Source organism: Macrobrachium nipponense, chromosome 11 (genome assembly GCF_015104395.2).
Source record: "Macrobrachium nipponense isolate FS-2020 chromosome 11, ASM1510439v2, whole genome shotgun sequence".
NCBI lineage: Eukaryota > Metazoa > Arthropoda > Malacostraca > Decapoda > Palaemonidae > Macrobrachium > Macrobrachium nipponense.
In genome coordinates this window covers 98,327,166-98,340,769 of record NC_061087.1, presented here as the reverse complement: position 1 = coordinate 98,340,769, position 13,604 = coordinate 98,327,166, and positions in this window count along the sequence as shown.

The window sequence follows — 13,604 nt, the reverse complement described above, 5'->3', positions numbered from 1 at the left end:
TTCCAAAATGAGGAAATTATTTATATCACCATAGTATTGAATTTTCGTGAGTAATGCTCTTCGTAATATCAGTTACCTAAAATTCTCGTTAATACCCACCGTAATCCCAGGCATCAAGATTACTATGACACAGAAACTAGGCACAATATACTGACCCGTATACTTCAACATTAACTACAAAAAACAAAATTATTGTAGACATTTATTATACAACAATATTGTTGCGGGTACAGCTGAATAAAAAATGTTAACAAAAAGACCCTGAGAAATACGTTGAATTACGTTGGTGCCTGAATTCAGAACTCCCAACTTAGGCCGGCCACTCACATCAGATGGGATCTGTCATGCCCGATCGAATTGGGCTGGGTTTAAGCAAGTTTGAATGTGAGTGGGGTGTTTTTTAGTCAAGTCAGATCTGATCAAGCCAGCAGTCAAGCCGGATCGACAAACCTGACAGTTGAGGTTTGAATCAAGGTAACTCACGGTCCGGCACGACAATAGGGGTTTTTCAGATTAAGTCGTTCAGAACTGATAGTTTGACCGTGAGTGGTGTCTTCGACAAGGCTTGATAAACTATAGTGCGTTTACTTTTCTAAGATCGCTCTGGTGGGGCCAGGTAGAAAAGGCATATCTACGGGTATGTAAGTCCCATCAAATGCTTCCCGCAGATATAATCCTTTTTAGGAAGATTCGCTTTAGACCTTGGGAGTCGAGGGAAAGGGTTTGCTTCTTCCCTGTTAACTTTTTTTTTTATTCCAGATTCTATTTAGCTATTCTTTCTCTTTCTATAATTATAGATGCGCTGAATGGCCTGTTGGCTCCGGTGTTTGGACTTGAGACATAAATTCGTAAGTCAATCGATCTCTTATGCCCTTAGAAAAGACAACCACTCATTCCTTCTTTGCATAACATTTTTATCAAAATCATCCAAGTCAGTCACAGGACTCACTTTCTTTTCGTTTTTGAAACACTGGAGATTCCACTATATTTCCCGCCTCTCTTGCTTCCTTGTTAAGTCTACGAATAGTCATTTCTGACACTTTTGTTGTTTCAGATGTTCTCTGGATAGCTTCGAAACATGAGTCACAGGACCTTCATGATGTTTTTATAAAATGAAGTATTTCAGGAAATTATAGACTATTTCCTTGGCCTCAGGTGGTGGGTGAAGACGTTTACGGGAGTCACTTGGGCTGGGCTGCCCATACTTATCACAGTGGGTGATCGAGAGCAAATATCCTTTAATGATATTGACCATGACATTTAAAATCCTCTTAAAAATCATAAGTCCCCTAAACTCAGATCTGGCATCGCCGGGGAAAAAAATATGTCATATCTTCATTTTCATTAATGAAACGGAGGTTTTAACGAAGAATATACGAAATAAGATAAATTCAAAATATATGATGCAAACAAAGAACCACATTTCAAGAAATGAAAACTATTTCAATAGACTCCATGAAGCTAATATGATCACCATAACATGAAAATTGGCATTGTATGATATTATTTGTACAAGCCACACCACAGCGATCTTAGTAAGGTTCATTTACCAAGAAACGGCACAGAAGAGGATGTCGTTCAACATGTCAGACTTTCGGTAGATAAAGAGTTCTGGAGGGGTTCTTCGAGATTTATTAGTCGTAGCAATGTCTGTGGAATATAAAAAGTAAAGAATTTTCTGACAAACTAAAGAAAAAAGTGTCCTGATGCAACAAAAGAAATGGCGAACAAGAAGATAAATAATAAATATAAGACCTTCATATCGGAAAGAATTAAGGAAAGTAGAGACATCAAAGAAATCAGGAAGTGGTGCATAAGACGTGTCGTCCCTTAGACATGATATGTATACATATATTTTTCTTATTTCTTTACATACTGAATTTTGTCAAATTTTATACAATCACAAATTACCTTATGAGTGTAAAAAAAATTAAATCATAAAACTTTCATTCACCACAGTGATGTTGGATATTGAAGGCCGTAGCGTTTCTAGATCCTTGAGTAACGACAAGGTTTCAAAGTATCAAATTACGTAATATATATACAGTGGTACCTCGTCTGTCGAACCTTTCATATGTCAAACTTTCCGTTTTTCGAGCAAAATTTTTGAGAAAATTTTGTTATCGTTTGTCGAACAAATGCTCGTACTTCGAACTGACAGATTATCTACTTTATACTTGTATTCGACGGCATACTGGGTCTTACAAGTTAAACTGTATTAATTTATTTCTTCATTTATAATATATAGTTTAATGATAACAATATTCGACAAAATACATTAAAGTATAAAGCATTTAATATAAGATTTAGCTTTCAATATAACATTTAGCATAAAAGATGTATAAAATCCTACGTAACCGCAGTGACGTCACGCCCAGCTGACTTGAGACTGAAAGAGGGAGGGTTGATATGTTGAGGAGAAGAAGAGAGAGTTAAAATATTACTGTATGTATGTAAAAGCAATAACAATTCACATAAAAAGGGAATTTCTCAGTAAATTTAACGTAATGATAAAGTATGAAAACAATCAAACGCAATACTAAAAAAAAAAAAAAAAAGTCTTAATTGAGCCAGTGTCCAGTGCGCCGAGTGAGACTGTCTAGTTGAACAATATTGGCAAAATAGTAAATGAAAGAACAAAGCTTTTCACAGTAAAATTTAGCACAAAAGATTAGCAAAATCATTTGTCATTGCGGTGATACACAGTTAACTTGGGGTAGAGGGAGGGAGCGTTTATAATTTTTAGGAATAAGGAATGAATGATTTTAAGTTATCGTGCGTCGTGGTATTGTTGAGGAGAGAAGAAGAGGCAGTAAAATCTTTACTATAATATGTACGTAAAAGCAGTTCCAATTCACATAAAAAATGAAATGTTATTTCACAATAAATTGAACGTAATGATAAAATATGAAAGCAATCAAATGCAATACAGAAAAAAGTGGAAAAAAAGGTCTTAATTAAGCCAGTGCTCGGTGTGCCGAGTTAGATGGTCTAGTTGAACCAAGGTCTAGAGAATATAAGGTCTTGTCATGCGTAGCTTAAACTGGGGTACAGGATTAAACTACTACGTGCGTGACGTCACCATAACCGCAGTCAGGTCACTTAACCTATAGCAATCCGGCCTTTACTTTCTCTTTTTGTTATTTTTCTAAATACTCTAAGCTATTCGATAATTAAATTAATAGTCAGATGTAGGTTCTTCATTCTACTATGTTAAAAAGAATAATCATAGGAGAGATCATTAGAACATTTTCGCCAAATAACATTGAAATCATAGAAAACCTACCTTTGCTTTCTTCTTTTCATCCGTTATTAAATACTATTATCTGTTTCCGAAGGAAAATAATAATCAGAATAAAAACTATATTTTCATATTTTAAATAATTATGAGCGAGTTCTAAAGAACATTCTAAACAATAATATAAATGTGTCTAAATTACACATTTAGCAGATCTCCATAAAATCACATTGCACATGTATAGCTATGTCGCTAACTTTTTCAATCTATACACAACTTTTCTGGAACTACTAATGTGTCTGGTCAAAAAAACTGTATGGCATAGAACAAAATATTTCGACTTCTGAAGTTATTTGGATGTGACTGCTAATTATATCAGCTAATTTAATTATTGCCTTTGAAGGCTGTTAAAACATTTTCCTCCCATGGTGAGAATCAAACATCCTATCCATACATTTCAAATGATCAAGAAACACTAGGTTTCATTAGTTTCCCCTCACTAAAGCTTATGGCACCAATCTTTGTGTCATCTTCCTTTGTTACTTTTGCTCTTAAATGTTCCAGTTGTGGAAACTTGCGAGCAGTAAACCCGCCAACATATGGCATCTTCCCATGTTTGTTCTTCAAATTCCCGGTCTTTGAAGTCATCACTTTGATCATCCGTATTAAATTCTGGTAAGCAAAATAAAATTCCTGAAATATTGGGTTCTTTCTGGAGGGAATTTCCTTCGTCTTCGAATGATGCGTCTTGCTTGTCAGGGACGTGGGAAAATGAGGCGGATGTTACATTTTCACTGTTGCAGTTTTAAACGTTGCTCTTTGAGCTTACAAGTGTGCTGTCTTTTCCTAAAAGGTGGGCTCTGAGACGACGTTTAAATGCAACTGGTGATGGGTGCTGATCGCACGCTCCTTTTGACTTTTGCAACCAAAAAAGTGCCCCAACCCAAGCTGATTTAGTCTGTAATTTAAAGTAAATATCATGCCAAGTTTTTATTTTGTCATTTTCAGCAAGCTAGACAAAGGATAGAGCATTGTACTTTTCATCATTTTCATTTCTCTAGCGGTTCTACTCATGTCTTGAAAGATTTTGTCTTGCATTTACAGGTTTAGTCACGTAAGTATTTCTTGATGATTTTTTATCATTCGTTGCATACCTATAATAACATTGATATGTTTTTCAGAAAGTTTATAAGCTGTCCGAAGATCACTTCATTCCTCTTCATTAGTTCTCTAACTGAAACATTGTGAGCGTAGCCTACGTACTACATACAGTTGCCTTGAAGTGTTCATTTACCCCATCCCCTTATGTTTCATGAAAATGGTCTGGTAACACAGCAATAAAGCCTGTTTGTCTTGTAACGACAAACGTGAATGGTCGAGATATTAATTACCAATGCTCATATTTTCTAGTCACTACTGTAAACAATGTGTTAATGATATTGATATAAGAATAATAGTTTACATTACAAGTGAATTAAGTTGTTAAATATATAGAAAAATCGTATAAAAACAGAATAATAAAAATATGAATGGTGAAAATCATATTCAGTGCTTACTAACCATAATCATCAACCTTTGTTCCATTCAACTGTGGCTGCTACAGGCATTTGCTGGGATCATACTTTTGTCCATGGTAGATCATTATTTAGTGTCAATTTCACACCCTCACCAATATTGCTGTGTCTTCGAAATAAGAGCTGGATTGAATTGCTTTTGTTTTCATTATTTGTCAGGTTTTGATTATATTTCTTTACATTTACCTTAAATGGGTAAATTTCTCCCCTCATTTGAGCTGGTCCTTGGTCATAATCATTGCTAAAGAGTAAAACACCCAAGCTTTTTGTAAATATATAATTATGAGTTTTCTTTATTAAAATCAGCTGGTTTCATAAATGAATTTATAGCACCTATCTAAAAACTATGTAGTAATACACAATTTTCATATTCAGTGTTTTTCACAACCATAATTTCATATTAGCCTTTGTTATAGGACTCAAGCAGTACAGATTGATTGAAGCTATATGTCCTTTTTTTGTCAAATTTCCATTCTCGTAAAATTCCTTATATTGAAAAAAGAAACCCACAAGATTACTGAGCATAAATAGTTTACTTGTGAGTATTAATATAGTATTATACTAAAACTTATTAATATAGTATTTTACTAAAACTTATGTACTTTCAGTCCTTAACTGTGGCCCATTCTCAAGGAATATGGATAACACCTTACTAGAGAGAAAAATTAAAGTCTACACAAATGTAGATAACTACTTACTGGAGGCACCATTACAGTCTACAGAAATATGGATAGCTACTTACTGGAGGCATCATTGAAGCCTCCATGAATGTAGATCACTACTTACTAGAGGCAGCAGTGAAGTCTCCATGGAATGAAGTACGATCACCCTTATTACTGGAGGCATCATTGAATCATCCATGAATGTAGATCACTACCTACTGGAGGCAGCATTGAAGTCTCAGGAATATAGATCACTACTTACTGAAGGCAGCATTGAAGTCTCCAGGAACACAGATAACTACTTACTTGTGGCAGCATTAAAGTCTCCAGGAACAGAGATAACTACTTACTGGAGGCAGCATTGAAGTCTCCATGGATATGGATAACTACTTACTGGAGGCACCATTGAAGTCTCCGGGAATATAGATCACTACTTTCTGGAGGCAGCATTGAAGTCTCCAGGAACACAGATAACTACTTACTGGAGGCAGCATTGAAGTCTCCAGGAACATAGATAACTACTTACTGGAGACAGCATTGAAATCTCCAGGAACACAGATAACTACTTACTGGAGACAGCATTAAAGTCTTCAGGAACACAGATAACTACTTAGTGGAGGCAGCATTGAAGTCTCCAGGAATATTGATAACTACTTACTGGAGGCACCATTGACGTCTCCAGTAATATGGATAAACTGCTTTACTGGAGGACAAAAAGCCCAATTTTGAAGTCCCTTCAGGGATATGGATAACTACTTACTGGAAACAGCATTGAAGTCTCTAGGAACACAGATAACTACTTACTGGAGGCAGCATTGAAGTCTCCAGGAATATGGATAACAACTTACTGGAGAGAAGCATAGAAGTCTCTAGGAATATGTATAACTACTTACTGGAGAGAGCATTGAAGTCTCCAGGGATATGGATAACAACTTACTGGAGAGAAGCATAGAAGTCTCTAGGAATATGTATAACTACTTACTGGAGGCAGCATTGAAGTTTCCAAAAACACAGATAACTACTTAGTGGAGGCAGCATTGGAGTCTCCAGGGATTTATGGATAACTACTTACTGGAGGCAGCATTGAAGTCACCAGGAACACATAACTACTTACCAGAGGCAGCATTGAAGTCTCTAGGAACATAGATAACTACTTACTGGAGGCAGCATTGAAGTTTCCGGGACACAGATAACTACTTACTGGAGGCAGCATTGATGTCTCCAGGGATATAGATAATTACTTACTGGAGGCAGCATTAAAGTCTCCAGGAATAGATTACTACTTACTGTAGGTAGCATTGATTTCTCCAGGGATATAGATAACTACTTACTGGAGGCAGCACTGGAGTCTCCAGGAACACATAACTACTTACTGGAGGCAGCATTGGAGACTACAGGAATATAGATAACTACTTCCTGTTGACAGCATTGGAGTCTCCATGTATGTAGATAACTACTTACTGGAGGCAGAATTGAAGTCTCCAGGAACACAGATAACTACTTACTGGAACCAGCATTGAGTCTACAGGATTATAGATAACTACTTACTGGAGGCAGCATTGAAAGTCTCCAGGTATGTAGATAACTACTTATTGGAAGCAGCATTGAAGTCTCCAGGGATGTAGATAACTACTTACTAGAGGCAGCATTGGAGTCTCCAGGGATATAGATAACTACTTACTGAAGAGAAACATTGAAGTCTCCAGGAATATAGATAACTACTTACTGAAGGCATCGTTGAAGTCTCCCGGACACAGATAACTACTTACTAGAGGCAGCAATGGAGTCTCCAGGTCTCAGATAACTACTTAGTGGAGGCAGCATTGAAGTCTCCAAGGATGTAGATAACTACTTACTGGAAGCAACATTGGAATATCCAGGTCACAGATAACTACTTAGTGGAGGAAGCATTGAAGTCTCCAGGAACACAGACAACTACTTACTGGAAGGAGCATTGGAGTCTCCAGGTCACAGATAACTACTTAGTGGAGGCAGCATTGAAGTCTCCAGGGATGTAGATAACTACTTACTAGAGGCAGCATTGGAGTCTCCAGGTCACAGATAACTACTTAGTGGGGGCAGCATTGAAGTCTCCAGGGATGTAGATAACTACTCATTAGAGGCAGCATTGGAGTATCCATGTCACAGATAACTACTAAATGGAGGCAGCATTGAAGTCTCCAGGGATGTAGATAACTACTTACTAGAGGCAGCATTGGAGTCACCAGGTCACAGATAACTACTTAGTGGAGGCAGCATTGAAGTCTCCAGGGCTGTAGATAACTACTTATTAGAGGCAGCATTGGAGTCACCAGGTCACAGATAACTACTTAGTGGAGGCAGCATTGAAGTCTCCAGGTCACAGATAACTACTTAGTAGAGACAGCATTGAAGTCTCCAGGGATGTAGATAACTACTTATTAGAGGCAGCATTGGAGTCTCCAGGGATGTAGATAACTACTTACTAGAGGCAGCATGGGAGTCTCCAGGGATCTAGATAACTACTTATTAGAGGCAGCATTGGAGTCTCCAGGGATGTAGATAACTACTTACTAGAGGCAGCATTGGAGTCACCAGGTCACAGATAACTACTTAGTCGAGGCAGCATTGGAGTCTCCAGGTCACAGATAACTACTTAGTAGAGACAGTATTGAAGTCTCCAGGGATGTAGATAACTACTTATTAGAGGCAGCATTGGAGTCTCCAGGGATGTAGATAACTACTTACTAGAGGCAGCATGGGAGTCTCCAGGGATGTAGATAACTACTTACTAGAGGCAGCATGGGAGTCTCCAGGGATCTAGATAACTACTTATTAGAGGCAGCATTGGAGTCTCCAGGGATGTAGATAACTACTTACTAGAGGCAGCATTGGAGTCTCCAGGTCACAGATAACTACTTAGTGGAGGCAGCATTGAAGTCTCCAGGTCACAGATAACTACTTAGTAGAGACAGCATTGAAGTCTCCAGGGATGTAGATAACTACTTACTGGAAGCAGCATTAGAGTCTCCAGGTCACAGATAACTACTTAGTGGAGGCAGCATTGAAGTCTCCAGCGATGTAGATAACTACTTATTAGAGGCAGCATTGGAGTCTCCAGGTCACAGATAACTACTTAGTGGAGGCAGCATTGAAGTCTCCAGGGATGTAGATAACTACTTATTAGAGGCAGCATTGGAGTCTCCAGGTCACAGATAATTACTTAGTGGAGGCAGCATTGAAGTCTCCAGGGATGTAGATAACTAACTTACTAGAATGCAGCTTGGAGTCCCTCAGGTTGGCACAGATAACTACCTTAGGTGGAGGCAGCATTGAAGGCTCCAAGGGCTGTAATAACTATTACTGGATGGCAGCATTGAAGTCTCCAGGTCACAGTATAACTACTTAGTTAGGAGGCAGCATTGAAGTCTCAGGGTTGTAGATAACTACTTATTAGAGGCAGCCATTGGTCTCAGGTCAGAGATAACTACTTAGTGGAGGCAGCATTGAAGTCTCCAGGGCTGTAGATAACTACTTATTAGAGGCAGCATTGGAGTCTCCAGGTCACGATAACTCTTAGTGGGGAGGCAGCATTGAAGTCTCCAGGGGATGTAGATAACTACTTATTAGAGGCAGCATTGGAGTCTCCAGGTCACAGATAACTACTTAGCGGAGGCATGGCATTTGGAAGTCTCAGGGATGTAGTAAACTAACTTACTAGAGGCAGCCATTGAAGTCTCCATGAATGGTAGATAACTGACTGTTACCTAGAGGCAGCATTGGAGTCGTCCCAGGTCACAGATAACGACTTTAGTGGATGTAGCATTGAAGTCTCCCACGGGATGTAGATAACCTACTTATTAGAGGCAGCATTGGAGTCTCCAGGTCCACAGATAAACTACTTAGTTGGAGGCAGCATTGGAGTCTTCCAGGGTCACAGGATAACTACTTTAGGTGTGGAGGCAGCATTGAAGTCTCCAGGTCACAGATAACTACTTAGTGGGAGGCAGCATCTGAAGTCTTCCATGGTCCACAGATAACGTACTTTAGTGGGATGTTAGCATTTGAAGTCTCCCAGGGATGTAGAATAACTTACTTTAATTAGAGGCAGCATTGGAGGCCTCCAGGGATGTAGATAACTTACTTATTAGAGGCAGCTATTTGGAGTCTGAAGGGTCCACAGATAAACTACTTTAAGTGGGAGGCAGCATTGGAGGACTTCCAGGTCACAGATAACTACTTGACTAGAGGCAGCATTGGACACCCCAAGAAATCACAGATAACTACCTAGTGGATGATGCATGTTGAAGTCTCCATGGGATGTAGATAAACTACTTATTAGAGGTCAGCATTGGAGTCTCCAAGGTGTAGATAACTACTTATTAGAGGGGCAGGCATTAGAGTCTCCAGGTTCACAGATAAACTACTTAGTTGGGATGTAGCAGTTGAAGTGCTCCAGGGATGTAGACTAACTACTTAGTGGATGGCAGCATTGGAGTCTCCAGGTCACAGATAAACTACTTACATAGAGGCAGCATTGAAGTCTCCAGGTCACAAGGTAACTATTTAGTGGAGGCAAGCAATTGGATTTAAGTGATCCAGGGATGTAAGATAACCTAACTTTACTAGAGGCAAGCATTCGAGTCTCCAGGTCACAGATAACTACTTAGTGGAGGCAAGCATTGAAGTCTCCAGGGATGTAGATTAACTCATTAATGCTTAGAGGGCAGTAATTGGAGTCTCCAGGTCACCAGGATAACTACTTAGTGGGATTGATGCATTGAAGTCCTCCAGGGATGTAGATAACTACTTACTAGAGAAAAGCATTGGAGTGTCACCGAAGGTCAACCAGATAAACTACCTTTAGTGAGGGCAGCATTGAAAAAAAAAGTTTCCCCTTTCCTCCAGGGATGTAGATTAAACTACTTACTAGAGGCAGTAATTGGAAGTCTACCAGGTCAACAGATAAACTACTTAGTGGATCGATGCAATTGAAGTCTCCAGGGATGGTAAGATAACTACTTACTAGATGCAGCATTGGAGGGGTCACCAGGTCACAGATAAACTAACTTAGTGGAGGCAGGCATTGCAAGTCTCCAGGGATGTAAGATAACTACTTACTAGAAGGCAGTATTGGAGTCTCCAGGTCACAGATAACTACTTAGTGGATGATGCATTGAAGTCTCCAGGGATGTAGATAACTACTTACTAGAGGCAGCATTGGAGTCTCCAGGTCACAGATAACTACTCAGTGGATGATGCATTGAAGTCTCCAGGGATGTAGATAACTACTTACTAGAGAAAGCATTGGAGTCACCAGGTCACAGATAACTACTTAGTGGATGATGCATTGAAGTCTCCAGGGATGTAGATAACTACTTACTGGAAGCAGCATTAGAGTCTCCAGGTCACAGATAACTACTTGGTGGAGGCAGCATTGACGTCTTCTGTTGGAGACTCCAATGCTGCCTCCACTAAGTAGTTATCTGTGACCTGGAGACTCCAATGCTGCTTCCAGTAAATAGTTATCTACATCCCTGGAGACTTCAATGCAGAACAGTGTTTAGTCTCTGTTAAAACACATCAAATATATTGTGGCTTCAGATTAAATCATCAAGGACATAGAACCCTAGACTAAGTTAATGAGTCATTCGATGAATGTCCTGCTCAAGATGTAGGCCTAGGCCAAGGTCAGAAGAATCTGGCCTTTTAGTATCGAAACCAATGACATACATTATATATATTGTGGCATTGGCCTAAATTTTCGAGGGCTGAAGACAAAGAAACTATGTCAGTGTCAGTCATGGTATTTTGATGTCAGACATAGGCCTAATAATGATCTACCATGAACAAAAGTAGGATCCCAGTAAGCGCCTGCACAGCCACACCTGAATGGAACAAAGGTTGACGATAATGGTTAATAAGAACTGAATATGATTTTTACATTTGCTATTTTTATTGCTCTGTTACTATACTATTTTTCTGTTTGTTTAACATTAACTCAGTTCACTGGTAATGTGAACTATTATTCGTATATCATTAACATATTGTCTACAGTAGTGATTAGAAAATATGAACATTGGCATCCAATAGCTCGACCATTCACATCCGTCGTTACAAGACAAACAGGCTTCATTGCTGTGTTACCAGACCATTATCATGAAACTGAAGGGGACAGGGTAAACGAACACTTTGAGGCAACTGTACCATCCGGCAATAAGAATCCTTGGTCAAGAGAATTATTTCTAAAAAGCTTAACTAGATGTAGAGCACTGAGCATCCGCAAACACGTATAGTTATTTGCTGTTGTCCATTGGATTAATGAAGGACCTTCCTCGTGGTAGTTTAATAAGGCGAGGTTGAGTTGACGTCAGGCTCTCGACCTGGCAGAAGCTTTTTTTGGGTCAGCGCTGACAAGACCTACTATACTCTTTGAACCTTGAGTTGAACAATATTAACAAAATAGTAAATGAAAGAACAAAGCTTTTCACAATAAAACTTAGCACAAATGATTAACAAAATCATTCCTCATTGCGGTGATACACAGTTAACTTGAGGTAGAGGGAGGTAGCGTTTATATGTTTTAGGAATAATGAATGAATGATTTTAAGTTATCCTGCGTCGTGGTATTTTTGAGGAGAGAAGAAGAGACAGTAAAATATTTACTATAATATGTACGTAAAAGCAGTACCAATTCACATAAATAATATTTCACAATAAATTTAACATAATGATAAAACATGATAACAAATGCAACACGGTAAAAAAAAAAAAAAAAAAAAACGCTTTCGCGAGTCAGTGTTCGGTGCGCTGAGAAAGAGAGAGAGAGAGAGAGAGGGAAAGAGAGAGAGAGAGAGAGAGAGAGAGAGAAGAAGAAGAAGAAGAAGAAGAAGAAGAAGAAGAAGAACGGCTCCGCTTCCCACTGACTTATCAGCTGATCTACTATGAGATTCAGAGTCTCTGTAACACGGTTTTTTGGACTTTGTTCCTTGTCAAAGCATCGGATGTAGCTGAAAGTTGACATATGTATATTTTACAACCACACACAAATTTTGTCAGCATTATTAATAACCTAAACCCGATAGTTTTAATTTTTATAGAGTAAAAATGATCTAGCCGACGCCATGGCCAATGATTACGAGCCAAGAGTCGAAAAACATTCATTACGTAAGCAAGGTAAACAAACACCTCTTGACTAAATGTTGCCCCGCCCATCCACCAGACAGAAATGCCACCGGCTCTGAAACCCAAAGACTTTATGAATGGCGGAACGATACAAAGATGTGGGTGGGGTATCAGTGCTAGCGTAGTAGTACTACTGTAGCAGTAGTGCCGCAACAGTATAGCAGTAATATACATGAATTAAACGTTTAGGCCAAACTGCTGGATTCCTTTGAGGATCATTTAGCACTTCTTACAACTACTCGAGAAATGAGTTTTTATAGCCAGAAGTTAAATTTTCTAATCCAACAATGCCCATGGTAGCCTTCAGTTTTATCCTGAATTATAACGAGGCGAAAGTGGGTGGAGCCTCATGAAGTCACCATTTTGACGATAATTATTGGTGAAGGTTTAAAGCCAATATACGGTACCGGCTATTTTTTTTTTTTTTTTTCAGTAAATAGGTAGATAGCCAATAAATAAAAATTGCTTGACATTGGATATAGCAGTTATCAAATCAAGCTTGTCTACTATGTTTTTGATAATTACCAACTATTCCCTACATCTTGTCAATCTGATTGGGACCTATAAAGTAGACTGTAATTTCTTTGGAAACTTATTTTGGAGTTAGGATTAATAATCGAAGTGTTTTTGTATTTATTAACATATTTTGTTGGTTTGTTCATTATGACAATTATCAGTGGAGAGGTTCCAGAGTTCATAAAGGTGTACTGCTTTGCTTGTATTTACATTTGTATGTCATTGTTGCCAGAGGTTTAGTCTTCGTTACGTATAGCCAATCATCCATCGAGAAAGGAAGAAATGCTGTCATAGGTTACGTAACGAGTGCGTTCGAAACCTTTTCTCTGAGTAAGTTGGCCCGTCTTCAAAAAAGGTCACTTTTACATTATAAGTACCAAATCTATTCAACCTACGTAGTGCAGAATACACTCAAAATTTATGTGTTGATATAATATGTATTCTGAATAA